The 18,718-nt window shown below is 51.7% G+C and overlaps 1 protein-coding gene across 3 annotated transcripts in view; it reads left to right on the plus strand.

The window, feature by feature from the left end:
- PRRC2C (proline rich coiled-coil 2C) overlaps nt 1-18,718 on the plus strand; it is a 1,200,196-nt gene that overhangs the window by 752,194 nt on the left and 429,284 nt on the right. The gene's annotated exons all lie outside the window — the stretch shown is intronic.

An 18,718-nucleotide genomic window follows, 5' to 3' on the forward strand; every position in this document is an offset into this window, starting at 1 on the left:
ACATATCTTTCTTTTTGGAAACATTCCTTTGCTTGCAATTTTTTGTATGGATAGTATATAAATCCTATGCACCTCCTCCCCATCTTACTCACTCCCAAACTCCACATTATATTAGCCAGCTGGAGTATCCTTTTCCTGAGAACTGACCATAATTCTTAACTTATCCATTTCAACCTTAGTTTGATATGAGATATTCCATTTCTGATGTACAACAGAAAAATCTGTTGGAGACATCTAGCTGCAGATTCCTTGCCTTTGAATTTCCAAGGCACCAGTAGCTCTTAAACGGATCGGAGCTTAACTGGCGCAAAAAGAACAGATGTCTGCGTGCCTCGGTGGCGCATGTTTAGGTGAACGCGACGTCACAACAGACGATGTCACGGGGATCCGAATGGAGCCACCTGTTGGTACGGGCTACGGGTATTACTCGAGGAAAAGTTTCCAGATCCAGCCAGACGCCTGGGAAATTCAAAGGTCCGGAATCTGTAGTTAGATATTTTCTCTACTAGATAATGCATTACCGAAGGTAAGTGACTTGTTCGTTGGAACCATGCCAATGTTGTAGAGAATTAACTCTTAGTACATCTTCTCCAATTGTCGAGATGTTATAAGTAAACCAAATATTAGAATCCACCTTGAACAGCACGTTCGAGGCATATGGGCTGCAGACCACACACTATTGCATTAGATCACCATCTGGTGGTGGGCCTGGATGATTACACTTTGTTCTTGTCTTGGAAGAGTCTCTGTTGGATGACTCCTCCCTTATATGTAGTGCGCATGGGCATCGACTCCATCTTCAGATTGTTTTTTTCTGCCATCGGGCTCGGATGTGTTTATCGTTCGGTCCCGTTACCGATCTCTTTTCGAATTCATAAATCAATCATAATACCATCTGCATCGTCGTCGACAGTGATTCCGGTTACCAGCGTCGAAGAGAGGCTTCACTTCTCGATTCCAGCATTCGTTGGGCCCAACTGCGCCATTGGGCCTTTGGCTCATGGAAAGAACACCCTTCAAGAAGTGCCCTCGGTGTGGACACAAATTCCCTCACACCGATCTTCATGAGGTTTGCAATCTGTGCTCATCTCCAGAGCACGAGAGTCGAGACAGTGAGGTCTGCGCTTCCTACCGGTCCAAGAAAACCATCAGGGACCGTCTAGCTCGAATAGTAATGGCGCAGTCATCTTCATCAACACCAGACCTAATCATAGACGAGGCTCCGATTGAAGTAGACGCCGAAGAACAGCAGCGCGAAGACATCGCTTCCGAAGCAGAGGATTCAGGTTCGAGGCATGTGGGCTGCTGAATTCATATCTGTGCATAGATCGCCACCTAGTGTTGGGTCCGGATGATTGCACATTGTTGTCCTGGAAGAGTCTTCGAAGTATCACGAGATAGGTGGCTCCTCCCCTGGACTACAGTGCGCATGGGCATCGCCTCCATCCCCAGATTGTTTTTTTCCGCCATTGGGTTCGGATGTGTTTCGGTTCCCTCTTTCGGAACCGATAGTTGTTCAACTTCTACTCGAGACCAAAAGGTCTTTAGGCTGGGCGTCGGTATAGTTGCGTTCGGGTTTCTTTCTGACTCTCAGCCCCAATCTATTGCTGCCCTTCCACGTGCTTTCGGCGCGGACGGGCCTACACTACACTCTTGCTATGGAGCGGACTCCGTTTAAGAAGTGCCCGGTGTGTAACTCTAAATACTCACACCTCGATGTGCAGCCAGTGTGCAATACCTGCTTGTCACCGGATCACCGCGAAGACGCCTGCATGGCGTGCTCGAAGTTCCGGAGCAAGAAGACTTTAAAGATTCGTCGAGCCCATAGGCTCCAGGCTAGGTTATCAGCTGTGGCGCCCCCACCAGATGACATTTTTCAAGAATCTGTCGAGGACGAAGACGACGTGCAAGGTTCGGACTCTAATCCCGCATCCGAAGGGGAGACCTACGACGCGGGTGAGGAGAACTTTGCCGAAGTCACCGACGAGGTAGGGGACGACGAACAGACTTTTACCACGATGGGAGATAGCTCGGAGGAGGAGCATCTCCAAACAGACTCAGGGGTTAGCCCCCTTCATACGGCCCAGGTCGAGGGATCGCCTTCGGGCCTTACCCAAGATCTAACTATGAGTCCTACGTCCCCGCCTTTGGGCCCGGTCACGGACATTTGTGAACCATCGCTTACTTCGAAGAAAACGAAAGTGAAGCCGACTGGTCCCGCACCCTCGGATGCGAAACCGAAAGCAAAAGTTGAGATGGTCAAGAAGGTTCTGGAGGCGTCAACTTCCAAGAAAGTCAAAATGGCCGACTCTAAGAGCCACGCCAAGATGGCCGACCCGAAGCCCTCGGGGTCGGTGCCGAAGGCGAAATCGTCCGACGCGTCTGCGTCGGCTTCGAAAGGGGTCGCGGACCCGAAAAAGGCTCTGAGGAAGCGGCAGGGCGACGACGCTCATGGCCATGGGGCGTCGGCTCCGAAGAAGGTGGCTGCCGGCGATCAGGCTCTCGACGACGGGGGGTCGGTCGGACCGGTCAAGCCCTCTGCGGCCTTGACGGTGAAGGTAGCGGAATCCCTGCAGCGGATCCGAAAGGACAGTGTGATTCCCGCTCAGGACGCTGTGGCGCCTAAGCTCCCACCTAAGCCTGCGAAGGGGCAAACGCCTATTAGTTTCACCCTACCACCCAAGACGGCGCCGAAGGCCTTCGCGTCGACACAGGCCGGACACTCGAAGGAGGTATTGGCGCCGAAAGCTACCTGGGTGGCGTCGAAGCTTCGGCTCCAGCCGCTTGCTGAGGAAGAACGTCGTGAGGTAATCATCGACGCCAACACCGGAAAACTGTCTCTCCTCAAGAGGAAGATCACGACGGAGCCGGCGTTGGAGCATTTCAAGATCCCTCTCAAAAACAAAAGGGACTCTTCGACTCTGGTGGAACCTGTGTCCCCACAGGCCCTGGGACTCTCGCCAGCGCATTCCCCCGCAGCCGATGTGGACGAAGACGATGCCGAGTACACCTATCCGACGTACTCGGATCCGGAGGAGGAGCGTGCCCCTTGGTCCGCCGGAGGCGACACGGAAGACCCGCAATCGGGTCAGGACACGCAACTCTTTGCGGCCAAGACGTCCCCGACGGAGGACTCGGCAGCCTTTAATGCTCTGATCGAGCGAGCTGCGGCGAACCACGACGTCGAGCTGCACTCGGACCCCGTGGATGTGGACTTCTTATTCGACACCTTCTCTGTGGCTGAGAAGACAGTCAAAACGCTGCCGATGCTCAAAGGTGTGCTTAAACATGCAACGGAAGTCTTCAGGGAGCCCACACGGGCGCCTGTGGTCAACCCTCGAATCGACAGGAAATATAAGGCGGCGCCGACGGATCCTACCTATATCAAGGGACACTTGCCATTAGACTCCTTGGTTGTTTCCAACGCTCGGAAGAGGGCGAACTCTCAGACTACTGGTGACGCTCCTCCCCCAGACAAAGAGTCCAAGGTCTTCGAGGCCTCAGGCAAACGGATTGCTGCACAGGCAGCTAATATCTGGAGAATTTCTAACACCCAAGCCCTGCTTGCACGTTATGATAGGGCCCATTATGACACCTTAGAGGCCATACTGCAACACTTACCTGACCAATACAAGGAGGCAGGGGAGATGCTGATCCAGGAAGGCAAACTCATTACAAATGCATCCATCAAATGTGCATTAGACGTGGCAGAAACAGCCTCCAGGGCTATCAACACCAGTGTGTTGCTTAGACGCCATGCCTGGCTTCGGATTTCGGGGTTCAAACCCGACATCCAAACTACGATATTGAATCAAACAGTGAATCCTGACCACCTGTTTGGACCTGAGGTGGATGCCACCCTGGAAAAAATAAAAAAAGATACGGAAACTGCCAAATCAATGGGGGCTTTGCAAAGTCAGCAGTTTCGGAGTGGTTCCTTTCGCCGCTCAAACTCCAGAGGCACCACAAGGGGGCAGGCATCCCAATCCTCGCAGTATTACAAAAGTAACACTCAGACCACGTACAACAACAAAGGTAGAGGTGGTTACAGAGGCAATAATGTCAAGGGCAGGGGACGTGGAAACAATAGCTCCAGGTCCACCACCACCAACAAGCAGTGACGTCTTGTCACTGCCCCCCGACCATACAACACCGGTTGGGGGGAGATTCCAGCAGTTCCTGCCGGCGTGGAAGAACATCACCACGGACAGGTGGGTGAGGTCCCTTATCCAGTGCGGGTACTGTCTAGAGCTTACTTCCATTCCGCCGGACATACCCCCAAGAAGCCGTCCTATGTCAGGCGAGCATTTGACCTTGTTGCAGCAGGAAGTTCTAGTCATGCTGCAAAAAGGGGCAATAGAGCTCGTTCCCTTGCAAGAGCGGGGAACAGGGGTTTACTCCCTGTATTTCCTGATTCCCAAGAAGGACGGATCCCTCAGGCCCATCCTGGACCTCAGGCCCCTAAACTGGTACATACTCTCGGAGCACTTCCATATGCTCACGTTGCAACAAGTGCTTCCCCTGCTTCAGCAAGGGGATTTTCTGGCTACGCTGGATCTGAAAGATGCCTATTTTCATATCCCCCTGCATCCTTCCCACAGAAAGTATCTCAGATTCACGATTTTAGACCAGCATTACCAGTTCAAGGTCCTGCCGTTCGGGGTCACCACGGCACCAAGGGTATTCACGAAGTGCCTAGCGACTGTGGCGGCGCATCTCCGTCGCCAGCACGTCCACGTCTTTCCTTACCTGGACGACTGGCTCATTCAGGCAAGGACGGAACGACAGTGCGTGGACCATGTGTCACGCACCATTCATCTCCTGCACGATCTGGGTTTCTCTCTGAACTACCCCAAGTCCCATCTCCAGCCCGCCCACGTGCGACAGTATCTGGGCACGACAATCAACACTCTGGCGGCCACTGCGCAGCCAAATTCAGTGAGAATCGCCAGTATCCAGGCGCTGATCCAACGTTTCAGACCCCAGCACTCTCTTCCAGCGAAGGTGTTCATGCAGTTGATAGGCATGATGGCCTCCTGCATCTCCATTGTCCCGCACGCTAGACTACACATGCGTCCGCTTCAGGAGTGCCTAGCACGTCAGTGGACTCAGGCTCGTGGGCAACTGACAGACCTAGTGTTGGTGAGCGGTCGGGCATACAACTCTCTGCATTGGTGGAATCCACAAAACCTTTGCAAAGGCCGACCATTCCAAGAGCCTGTCCCACAGATTGTCCTGACAACGGACGCTTCTCTCCAGGGTTGGGGAGCGCATGTACTCCACTACACGGTGCAGGGACTATGGACACTACAGCAAAGGAAGATGCACATCAATGTGTTGGAACTGATGGCAATCTTCATGGCCTTAAAGGCGTTCAAAGTACATCTGTGCAGCAAGGTCGTGTTGATCCGGACGGACAACATGACGGCCATGTACTACATCCAGAAGCAGGGAGGCACACACTCTCCACAGCTGTCTCATCTGGCTCAGAGCATGTGGAAGTGGGCCATTCAGAGGAACATCTTCCTCATGGCAGAGCATCTCCCGGGCAAGGACAATCAAATGGCGGATCTGCTCAGCAGGCACAGCCATCAGATGCACGAGTGGGAGATACATCCATCAGTACTCCAACCGTACTTCCAAAGGTGGGGTCATCCAGAGATAGACCTGTTCGCCACAAAGGAGAACGCAAAATGCCAAAGCTTCGCCGCCAGGTTCCCACACCCGCAATCACAGGGCAATGCGATGTGGATGAACTGGTCAGGCAGATTTGCGTACGCTTTTCCCCCAGCACCTCTGATACCGCTGGTGGCACGCAAGCTCCGGCAGCACTCGATGACGCTCATCCTGGTTGCTCCGACGTGGGCTCGCCAACCATGGTACACCACGTTTCTGGAACTCTCCGTGGTACCGCATCAGAGGCTTCATCTCACTCCCAGCCTTCTGACGCAGAGCCATGGCGACATTCAGCACCCAGATCCGCAACAGCTCAACCTGGCGATCTGGCTCCTGAAGTCCTAGAGTTTGGCTACCTCAATCTTCCCCCCGATTGTATGGACATCATTCGGGAGGCAAGGAAGCCCACTACTAGAGCTTGTTATGCGGCTAAATGGAAGAGGTTTGTCATCTACTGTGCTAACCACAATATTGACCCGCTAGATGCTTCCATTCAGAATATCATCTGTTACCTTTTCCACCTGTATCAATGCAATCTAGCGTACTCTTCCATCCGTATTCACCTGTCTGCTATGGCAGCATACCTCCAGAATAGGCAGCACCTGTCGCTCTTTAAGGTCCCTGCTATCAAGGCCTTTCTGGAAGGACTCAAAAGGGTCATTCCACCAAGGACCCCACCAGCTCCAGAATGGAACCTCAATGTGGTTCTTACAAGGCTGATGGGTCCTCCCTTTGAGCCACTGCACTCTTGTGAGCTTCAGTTTCTGACCTGGAAGGTTGCGTTCTTAGTAGCGATTACATCGCTTAGGAGGGTTAGCGAGCTGCAGGCGCTCACCATCCAAGAACCTTTCTTTCAGGTACATGCTAACAGGGTGGTGCTCCGCACTAACCCTAAATTCCTGCCCAAGGTGGTATCACAATTCCACATTAACCAGACGATCGAATTGCCAGTGTTTTTCCAAAACCCAGAGACGCTGGCGGAGCGCATGCTCCACACCCTTGATGTTGAGAGGGCCTTGATGTATTACGTAGACAGGACAAAAGATTTCCGCAAAACCAAGCAACTTTTTGTTGCTTTTGCTACTCACCACAAGGGAAACGCAATCTCCAAAGTGGGGATTGCTAGGTGGATAGTGAAGTGCATCCAGATCTGTTACGATAAAGGTAAACGCACTCTCACTATCCCGCCGAGGGCCCACTCCACCAGGAAGTTGGGGGCCTCTATGGCTTTCCTGGGTAACATTCCCTTAGAAGATATCTGTAGAGCAGCCACATGGTCTACCACACATACTTTCACTAAACACTACTGTGTAGACGTACATTCCAAACAGCAGGCAGCTGTTGGTCAGGCTGTTCTAAAAACGCTTTTTCAGACTGCTGCAGCTGGCACGGGCGGCCGCCGTTAATGGAGGGACTGCTATGTATTCTATGCACAGATATGAATTCAGCAGCCCACGTGCCTCGAACTGCAAATGCTACTTACCAGTATGCATCTGTTCTTGGCATGTAGGGCTGCTGACATTCATATCGCCCACCCTCCTCCCCGGCGCCTGTAGCAGCTGCAGATTTTTTATCATATGCATACATATGCTCATAGCATGGTCATCACTCACATTCCTCACTCCATCTCTACCAATGGCTAAAAACAATCTGGGGATGGAGGCGATGCCCATGCGCACTGTAGTCCAGGGGAGGAGCCACCTATCTCGTGATACTTCGAAGACTCTTCCAGGACAACAATGTGCAATCATCCGGACCCAACACTAGGTGGCGATCTATGCACAGATATGAATGTCAGCAGCCCTACATGCCAAGAACAGATGCATACTGGTAAGTAGCATTTGCATTTCTGGAGCCGAGGATCAATCCGAAGATGAATATCTTCCAGCTGGTCAACAGGTCGTGAGTACAGATGTCGACCCTGTTCACCCCACTATACCGGGACAGGCTTCGGTTCCACTTCCACCTTCCGGTCAAGGTGCACACCGACCAAAACCTTCCGATTCCCCGCCTTCTGGCTCGACAGCGTAGAATATAAAAAAACCTCCAGTCGACTCTGGCTCGAGTCAGTCTGTCAGTCCCAAAAAGCAGAAGGTCCTTAAGCTAAAATTAACACTGGCACCAAAGCATCCTCCGGTACCTTAAGTGGTCGAAATGAAAGCTAGTTCGGCACCGAAAGAGGTTCCCAAAGCTACCGAAACAAAAACAACCCCGGTTCCGAAACAAGTGGACCCGAAGACGGTTCCGGTACCGAAACATACTTCTGCCCTGAAGGTAGATGAGTCTAAACGTACTCCGGGGAACAAAAACTCCAGATCCAAAGAGCACGGATCCTGGGAAAAGTCTTCGGAACCAAAACCAAAACCTGCTCCAAAGACAATAGAGACTGTTAAAGCTAAGCATTTCGGCCCCAAACCAGATAAATCGGCGCCGAAAAAGGATTTTCCAGTAGAAGAGCTTTTTAAACCTGATCCAAAGCAAGACTCTTCATATTAATCCAAAGACTGGGCATATCACTTCAGTGCCTGAAGAGAGGAAAATGGACTATCCTAAACCACTGCCAGTTCCTCTAAAAAATCATGCTCAAACATCACCCATAAGGATTCCTTCACCAGAAGTAGAAATACCAGTAGATATTTCTCCTGTACATTCACCATCTAGTACACATAGTCTTATACCACAAGATGAGGATGATGGGGATAGCTACTCACAAGAGGTAGAGAGTGAACATCACATGGACGACATTAATGACCCAGATCATATTCCTGGGCCGTCAGGTGACCCATGGGAAGATTATAATGCACCAATGCACCAGATCTACCACAAGATTATGTATACCCATCTAGACCATCTCCCCCAGATGACACTATTGTGTTTACGCAGCTCATTTATAGAGCAGCCACTTTCCATGGAGTAGACTTACACACAGATACAGTGAAAGAAGACTTCCTAATGGACATACTAAAGTCGTCGCATGAGACCACAACCTCACATCCAATACTTAAAGTGGTAAGACATGCACCTGAAATATTTAAAGACCAGCTAGAGCAAGGGTAATTAACCCCAGACTAGAAAAGAAGTACAAAGCGGCTCCAACTGATCCAGCATACATTAAAGGACAGTTACCAAGCCTTTCCCCAGTAAAGGATATTATACAGTAGGTTATAGAGGAAACAACAATAAGGGCCTCTGCAACACCTCTACTCCCAAACAGTGACTTCCCTTCCATCCCCCAGACCATAAAAATCCAACATAGTTACCATAATGCTAATAGTACAATAATAGACTTTACATGAATAACTTGAAAATGAATAGGTCCGTCCTGGACTATCAAGGCGTTTGAACAAACAAATCCAACGGTTCATGCCGGCCATGACGTTGCACACCAGAAACGGTGTCGGGAAGACCCGCTAAACAGTGCCTTTAGAAATGCAGGGCGTCTGGTACCTCGCAATGAGCTCCGAAGAGCCGGCGTGTTGAAGTCAAGAGCACTGGCGTCAGCAGGCGTTGAGGCTGCGGTGTGATGTGAAGCGGTGCAGTGCCATCAGGTCGCATCGCAGTGCCACCAGGTCGCATTGCAGGCAGAGGCTCGGGGCTCATCGTCCAGCAGCGTCAGTGAGACCCGCGCTGCGAAGTGGGGCGGTGCTGGGAGGTCACGCTGCAAGCAACAGCGCTGTTGCTGCTGAAGCAATGTCATCGGTAGAACTAAGGCTGCGGCGCGCGACAGGGCAATGATATGTGCGGGCCCAAATGTTGTGGTGCAAACTGCGGCGCCGGTTGATGATCTGGAGTCGATGGGGCTGGCTCTGGTAGGCGAAGACTGTGGCGTGGGATGGGCGGTGCGTTGTGCAACCTACAAGCAGTCACCCCAAACCACGTTGCAGGCAGCAGCATCGATGTCTGCATTGTCAATGAGACCAGGGCAGCAGGTGAAGCAAGGTGGTGCGGAGTGCGCTGCCCACAGGTTGTGGCGCAAACAGTGTCTCAGCATCTGATGTCAGTGAGACCAGGGTTGCGGAGCGAAGTGCAGCGGAGCCTTGTGGCATTTTCAAACACACAACATAAAATCATCTTCACTTAAAGATTTATTTTTAAATTCTGAGTTGAGGAAGCCCAAACTCCATTTCTCTCTCTTGTCCCAATGGAAAGTTATGCTTGTAAGATGTTACAAGGCATCTCCCATGTTAATGTATGGGTCTGATAGCCTTGCAGTAGTGAAAAGCTAACTTGGTTGTATTTTACTACCAGGACATGTAGAACACAGCACATGCCCCAGCGCTACCGTAGGCCTACCTGAGGGGTGGCTTACTTGTAAGAGAAGGGAAGGTTAGGTTCTGGCAAGTGCACAACAGAAACTGAGCGCAGACACTGCATGGCAGGCCTGGGGCACCTTTTGAATGGCTACTGGTGTGGGAGACACAACCAGTGCTGCAGGCCCACTAGTTGAATTTGATTTACAGGCCCTTGGCACACACAGTGCACTGTACTAGGGACTTACTGGTAAATCAAATACGCCAATCATGGAGAACCAATCATAACACATTTTACAGTGGGAGAACTTTCACTTTAGCAATGAGCAGCAATGAGAAAGTGCGCAGAGCCCTAAAAGTAGCAAAAACGAGGTCCAGCATACCATCAAAAACAGGAGGTCAGAAATCAAAAAGAAAGCAAAAGATGCTAGGTGTAGCACATTGTCCGCAGCTGATAATATAGAAGCATGGTTAACCCTTACCATGCCATGGCCCATCTAAGTACTGTAGGAGGCTGGCTCTGTATATACTATTCTTTTTTTTATTCTTTTTTTTTTATTGAGGGTAGGTAGTAGACCTGTTATTCATAATTCAGTAGACAATAAATATATTCACATACGAGCAGCATTCTAAAAAAAAAAAAAACATAACCTTGCTAATAACCAAAACTCATATTTCAATGGACAACAAATAGATTCACATATAGTATAACTAACGTTCTAAAAAAAATCCCAAAACATGTTGCACACAACCCATTGATATTTGATGCAGATACTGCAACGTATTACCTTTCTTCCCTCCTATTGTAAAGCGCTCTGATATCCTTCGGGATCATGATCGTGCTATACAAAACTTTATAAATAAATTTTTTTTTAAATTTCTTGTTCGAACACTGCCGAATTAAACAATGCCAATTACCAATACTGCTTAAGTTCTACTGTAGGGTCATTTTTAAAATGATTCTTTCCCCCTTGTTTATTATTTTATACTTATTCGTGAGAAAGTAAATTCTGTCTAAAACGTAGCCAAAGATCGCCCCTCTGAGGTACACAGTGCAAATCAAATACCTCCTAAGATATAAGATTGGTACCATTGTAGAAATCTCCCAGTTTACAAAAGCTTAGCCTATTATAAGACTGCAGTAAACTTTGAGAAACCTAAAGACCCCACAACTCTGTCAAGGGGCGTAAATGCTTGGCACGATGGAATGTTGTATGCGCTTAGCAATTGTATTCAGCACCTTGTACCTAGTTAATTTGGGTAGCTTTGCGGAACGCAAAAATGCTGGTAACTTAATTGCACTTTGATTCACATCAAATAAAATAAAAAGTTGTAGAATTTCAAGGCAGGAGCCACCAGCTGTAGTAATAAACTAATCAACGCAGCTTGATAGTAAGTAGATAGGTGAAGTAAGGAAAGTCCCCCTGCTCCACATTTAATTGAATAGATAGCTTGGTCAGTTTTTAGGTTTTTTTTGTCTACTTCTACTTCGTTAAAATAAGAAATTGGTATTTTAAAAGGAGTATTTAAAAACAGGAATATCAGCAGGGGAAGGATTGACATTTTCACTAAAGAGACTCAGCCTACTATTGGTAAAAGCAGCCATTTTTCTAAAAGCTTTTACATTTTATTGAGCGTTTTTATGTAGTTTAAATAGAACAGTTGAGAGAAAATTGTTGTGACAAATAAGCCCAGATATCTAATAGGTCTTAATGGCCAAACGTTTTGCCCATCGGGAAGATCGGCCTCAAGTGAATTGAATAGGAGGAGTTAAGTTTTAGACTGGTTGACCTTATATCCCCCTAATTATGTAAATGCTTGAATTTACCCAAGTGCCAACTGGATATTTTCCCTATCTTGGTTCAGATATAAAATCAGATCATCCGCACAGAGCTTAATTGTTGTCATCCCTGGTAAAGGAGCCCAGATTGACGTATTCGCTCGGATCTTTATTGCCAATGGCTCTATAAAAAGCGAAAATGAAAGGGGGAGATAGCCCTGCTTGGTCCCCCGTCTTATCATTACCTCCCCCGCCTGTTCTGCATTTATTTGTTTTCCCAGTTGCCCCCGTATAGATTCTCCTTAGCATCTCTATCAGGCTGGATGGAAAACCAAACTTCTGGAGGATTAAAAAAAAAAGGGCCTACTAACCAACCAAATTTAATGCCTTTTCTGCATCCATCATTAAAATAGCTACCCTGTCCTTCCTGGCTGAGAAGTAGTCAATAGCTTGAATCAAATAAAAAGTATTTGCCATCAATCTGCCAAGTAAAATCCCTGTTTGGTCCGCATGTATCAAATGTTGTGCACCCCCTGAAATCCTCTTCGCCCATTTTCATGAAGAGTTTGTAATCCATGTTTAATAGACTGATTGGACGATAGGAGCTTGGATCTGTCAGATCCTTATCCTTCTTCAGGATAGTGATCACAACTGCTTCCTTAAATCTGTCAGGGACAGGCAAGCCATCCATAATCTGGTTATACAAAGACACTAACATTGGTTAAAGTTCCTCTATAAATACCTTGTATACCTCAATTAGTAACCCATCATTCCCACTTGCCTTTGAGCTAGCCATTTCTTTTATAGTATCCCTGAGTTCTATGGATGTAATCGGTTCAACCAGAGCTTTACACTTGTACTTGAAAACCGTAGGTAGCTGGAATGAACTAAAATAGTCCTCCAGGGCCTGGGTACTTATTAACTGGGTCTCGGTATACATTTTCTCAAATTGCGACACAAAGATCTCTGCATTTCTATCTTTATTGGCAATCAGATTGGTGGTACTGGGGTCCCTTATTTGTGGAATCAGTTGCCTACTCTGTTGCGTTTTCGTTGAACAGGCCTAGAATTTGCCTATATGTTGGCTTTCTTCGTACAACTTCTGGTTGTGTGCATCTGAAAGAAACAGGTTAGTATTAGATTCCTTACCTTAGAATTTCCCCAGGCGTCAGTCTGGATCCGGAAACTTTTGCGTAGCAGTACCCCTGCGAGTCGGTAGGCGTTGTCTGCAGGCGCCCCCGCCGGCTCCGGCGTCGTGCGCCGTGATGACGTCGCTGGAGTATATAGATGCCGCCTCCGCGCGCAGGCGTCAATTCTTCTTTTTTCCGCGCCAGTTAGCGCAGATCCGAAGAGCAGTACTCCGGTCTTTGACCAAAGTTTTTGAATCTTTTTGTATATTACTACGTTGCCGGTAGGATGCCTGGTTTTAAGAACTGTGACGACTGTGACTGCACGATGTCGGTCACGGACCATCACCGACTCTGCCTCCGGTGCCTGGGCCCCGACCACGACGTGGACGCCTGCGTCGATTGCCAGGCCTTGACGTATAAAGCTAGACGGGAGCGGTCCCGCAAGCTGCTCGAGCTCCGGGTGTCGGCCCCGCGTCGAGAGCGGTCCCGGTCCGGCCGGAGGTCAAGGGAGCGATCGAGGGAGCGATCGAGGGAGCGGTCGCGGAGCCGTCACGGGCTCTCCGAGAGTCGTCACCATTCCTCTGGTTCCTCAGGTAGGAAACACAAGAAGTCGGGGCGTCGTCATCGTACCCCTGACTCCCCCCGACGCTCGCGCGATGCGGCCGGGGGTTCAGGTGGCCCCACCCCCGCGGCTCTGCGTGAGTCGCCGACGCGGCCTGCTCCATACCCTGCGGTCCCTGGGCAAGGCGGGTCGCCAGAGGAGATAGAGGCGTTCCTCATGGCCATGAGGGCACTGTCTCCTCCGGGGCCTGCGGGCCCTGTGGTCCCGTCAGAGGGCCCTAGCGGTTCGGGTGCTCCTGCCTTGACGCCGTCCGGTGCTCCGGCGCCGCCGAAGGCTCCGACCCCTGGCGCCGCAGGGCCCTTCAGGGTTGACGCCGGCTGGTCAACCGGCCTCTCCGGTGCCGATTCCATCGGGGCAACCCCTGGCGCCGCCCCCGCGCGGCGCCGGTGCTCCGGCGCCGGGCGGCGCCGCCCCCATTCCCTCTCCGACTCTGGACGCTGAGTCGAACCGGCGTCGCCCGACGCCGATGGGGCCTGGTACCCCGGGGAGCCGGTCTACATTGTTGATTCCGAATATGGTGAAGATGTAGATTACGGAGAGGAGTGGGAGGGGTTTGAGGACCCTCTGACCCGTGAGTGTCAGTACAATGTGGACTGGACGGGTGACTTGGGTGACGCCAGTGGTCTGGATGACTCCCCCAACCCTGGCTTTGTCTCGCCTCCTACCGTGGCTTCGGAGGAGGGGGCAGCTTATTCAGTGGTGTTGATGAGGGCTGCCAAGGCCTTAAACCTTGAGCTCCCCGTCGCGGCCGTGAGGACTAACATCCTCACTGAGGTCCTCAAACCGCAATCATGCCCACAGGAGCCACTGCTGCCGTTCAACGAGGCCTTAACTGACGTTCTTTTGGGCACGTGGTCCAGGCCCGCTTCAGGTTCGCCTGTTGATAGGGACGTGGCCAGACGCCACCGTCCGTGTACGGATGACCCCAAGTTCTTGTCCACCCATCCCACCCCTGAGAGCCTGGTGATCCAGGCCTCGACTTCCCAGACCGCATTCCCGTCGGCCCCGCCCGACCGGGAATCTAAGGGGTACGACCAGTATGGTAAGAAGGTCTTCTCGTCCCTGAGTCTGGGACTGCGGTCTTGCAACACCGCGTGCCTCTTGGGCCGCTACACCCACTCTCTGTGGGATACGATCGCGGACCTGCTGCCTGAATGCCCGCCGGAGGTGTGGGCTAAGCTCGGCAAGGCTATGATTGAAGGCCGAGACGCAGCAAGATACTCCATCAGGTGTGGTCTTGATACGACCGACTCACTGGGCAGAGTGATGTCCACGACGGTGGCGATTCGTCGCCACGCCTGGCTGAGATCAGCCAACTTCTCGGCAGATGTCCAGAATGCATTGATGGACATGCCGTTTGATGGCAGTCGCCTGTCTGGCGACAAAGCAGACCACGTGCTAGAGCGCTTCAAGGACTCCAGGGTCACGGCCAAGTCCTTGGGTCTCTCGACCCAGCGCCAGCAAACGGGTTCGTTTCGCTCCTTTCGTGGCCAAGGAAGGGGCGGTCCCACACGTGCTGCCAGCCACGCGCCGCAACAGACTTATCAACGCGGTGGCGGCCGTGGAAACCGCCGTGGTGGCGGTCGGGGACAGCGGCGGGGTCAGACCACACCTCCCCCCGCAGCATCTGCCACTAAATCCTCCTAGTCCGTGCTTTCAGGCCCATGTGACGCCAGTGGGGGGCAGGGTTCGCCATCACCTCTCCCACTGGCGCACAATAACATCGGACAGGTGGGTGCTGCAGCTTGTCTGAAGGGGCTACTCCCTCCCCTTCGAGACCACTCCTCCAGCCATGCCACCGCAGAACCACCGTGTCGGGGGACCACTTGGCACTTCTGAGGGAGGAAGTTACGGCCCTCTTGGCCAAGAGGGCCATCGAGCGCGTTCCTGGGCCAGAAGTAGGGCGTGATTGCTATTTCCACTACTTTCTGGTACCCAAGAAGGACAAAGGGGGCCTACGTCCTATCTTGGACCTAAGGAACGTCAACGGCTTCCTCCGGAAGGAGAAGTTCAAGATGTTGACTGTAGCTCAGGTCTTGGATGCTCTAGACCCGCAAGACTGGATGGTAGCGTTGGACTTGCAGGATGCGTATTTTCACATCCCTGTCCTGCCGGCCCACCGGCGTTACCTGTGGTTTACGGTAGGCCACGAGCACTTTCAGTTTATCGTGCTCCCCTTCGGCCTTACCAGCGCCCCACGGGTGTTCACCAAGGTGATGGCGGTGGTCGCAGCCCATCTGCGCAGATTAGGGGTTTCAGTCTTCCCCTATCTAGAAGACTGGTTGTTGAAGGCGGGCTCGCCCCAGACAGTCGTCCACCACCTTCAGATGACGGCAGACCTCCTGCACGTGCTAGGGTTCTCCATCAATGTGCCGAAATCACACCTGTGTCCCTCTCAAAAGCTCCTTTTCATCGGAGCGGTTCTCGACTCGGCGCAGTTTCGGTTTTATCCTCCGGAACGGCGAGTCCAGGATATACAGGCTTTGCTTCCCATCTTCCAGCCGTTATCCCGGGTTTCGGTCAGGTTGACGCTGCGGCTTCTGGGGCTGATGGCCTCCTGCATCCTTCTGGTGCATCACGCCCGGTGGCGGATGCGGGCTCTGCAGTGTGACCTGAAGTTTCAGTGGGCCCAGCATCAGGGCAACTTGTCCGACCATGTCTTGATCTCGGAGGGCACTGCGAGACAACTGCAGTGGTGGCTTACGGACCGCGATTGGGTCAGGGGCAAGTCCCTCTCCCTTCCCCAACCGGAGCACGTTGTTGTGACGGACGCGTCCCTCCAGGGCTGGGGAGGCCACTTGGGAGAGGCAGAGATCAGAGGCATCTGGTCTCCGGCGGAGTCCCGGCTCCATATAAACCTGTTGGAGCTCCGGGCGATTCGTTTGGCACTGAAAGCATTCCTCCCCTTTGTCAACGGGAGTGTAGTGCAGGTGTTCACGGACAACACCACCGCCATGTGGTACTGCAACAAGCACGGCGGGGTGGGGTCGTGGACCCTTTGCCAGGAGGCTCTGCGCCTCTGGCAATGGCTGGAACGTCAGGGCGTGACTGACGGTTCAACACCTGGCAGGTTCTCTGAACGCCAGGGCGGACGAACTCAGCCGTCGGTGCTCGATGGATCACGAATTGCATCTGAACTCTGACGTGGCGCGAGGCCTCTTTCTGCAATGGGGAGAGCCTAGGTTAGATCTATTCGCCACAGAAGAGAACGCATGTCATCAGTTCCTCGCGTTGGAGTTTCCAAGACGGCACTCGCACGGCGACGCCTTTCGGCGCGAGTGGAGTTGCGGTCTGTTATACGCCTTTCCGCCTATACCACTTCTGCCCAGAGTGCTGAAGATCAGGCGCGACCGGGCCCAAGTCATCTTTGTGGCTCCGGACTGGGCTCGAAGGTACTGGTATCCCGAGCTACTCAGCATGTCAGTCGGTCCCCCGATCCACCTGCCCCTTCAGGAGGACCTTCTGTCGCAGCAGCAGGGGACGGTCCTCCACCCGAACCTGTCCAGTCTCCACCTCCATGCGTGGAGATTGAGCGGCGACAGTTGAGGCCATTTGACTTGCCTCCTGAAGTCTGTGATGTGATTCTGGCAGCCAGGCGTTCCTCCACGAAATCGGTATACGCCTGAAGGTGGAACACGTTTGTGGCATGGTGCACAGCAAAGGCTGTGGATCCTCTCTCTGCCCCTCTTTCTGAGGTTCTTCTCTTCCTTCTTTCTCTTGCCCAGCAGGGCTCTGCTCTGGGCACTATCAAGGGCTACCTTTCTGCCCTTTCGGCCTTTCTGAGGCTGCCTGATCAACCTTCTTTGTTCAAGTCCCCCATTGTAACAAGATTCTTGAAGAACATCACTCACATGTATCCACCTGTTCCGTTTGTGATGCCTCGGTGGGACTTGAACCTGGTTCTAACCTTCTTGATGTGTGCTCCCTTTGAGCCCCTTCATACCTGTCCTCTCCGTCTCCTGACTTTAAAGACGGCTTTCCTGGTTGCCATCACCTCTGCCAGGAGAGTGAGTGAGCTCCAGGCTCTTTCTGTCAAACCTCCTTTCCTGTCCATTCATCCTGACAAGGTGGTTTTGAGAACTAGACCTTCTTTCCTGCCCAAAGTAGTCTCTGCTTTTCACATCGGGCAGTCCATCACCCTCCCTTCCTTCTTCCCGCCTCCGCATTGTGAGAAGTTGGCCTGATATTCAGTGTTCACTATTCTAGTGATCACTATGTATCAGTCCAAACAACCCTTATGGTGATTGGTTGTAAGTCAACCGATAGACCAGCTATCCTAGTAGCATGGACAAGAGCAGTCTTCGGGCTAAACTCTAGAGGGCGTGTTAAGCCAGCCGTTATACCATCACATATACCCCTTGAACACCAAGTGAAAGGACACCACACAAGTGTTATGAAAATAAACAGTGTATTTATTTAGATCACAACAGCCCTGTACTCTTTGAGGACAGGGTACTAAGCACACAACAAAACTCTTACGAAAATACTTTAAGTTGCACAATTTACACAAATGCCCGAGGGGCACGAAAAACCATATACTCTAAAAGTGGAATGCAAAATTACTAGCAGGTAAGTACTGTACTAATAGGCTTTGGAATCGCTAGGACTAGACTACTGAACCTTCAGATTACTAGTAGGAGTCCTAGGGGACTCGGGTGCGGAGTGTGCACTCTCACGCGGGATGCGGGACAAAGTCTATGGAGGCTAGTAAAAGCAAAGTTAGTGTTCTCGGGCGAACCCGACTAGATAGGCTGAAAAACGAAAAGGATCTGGACCCTTGGATAGTGAGGCTATGCTGGGGCACCGAAATGCCGAAGTTACCTAGCCCAGGGGCTGAAGCTGCATAGGTCTGAAAAGACGTCGGGAATCCTTGTTGTAGTCTATGGAGCCTGAAGAAAGAAGTTGCTGGCAGGCGACCAGTGAAGATTGTTCGATGGATCCAAGCCTGGATCGAAGATGGATGACACCTGAAAGCAGAGGGGACCAAGTTCTTTAATCACTAGCCAGTGATTGTGTGGGCACCAGGATGGCACCGGGCGAAGTCACCTCGACCAGGTGAGTGGGCGACGCTGGGCTCTGCAGTCTCACGGACCCGGAGGCGTTGTCGGTGACCAGGATGGAGGTGCGAGCTGTCCCACGATGGTTGATGCTGTCGACGTCGCTGGACCCAGGATTGGGGCAACAAGGCTTGGCAAATGCAAGCCCACGCGGTGGACTCAAAATGGCGTCTGGAGTGGACCAGGAGGGTCCGGGGTGCTCC

The sequence above is a fragment of the Lissotriton vulgaris genome, chromosome 1_1 (genome assembly GCF_964263255.1).
Source record: "Lissotriton vulgaris chromosome 1_1, aLisVul1.2, whole genome shotgun sequence".
Classification (NCBI taxonomy): Eukaryota; Metazoa; Chordata; class Amphibia; order Caudata; family Salamandridae; genus Lissotriton; species Lissotriton vulgaris.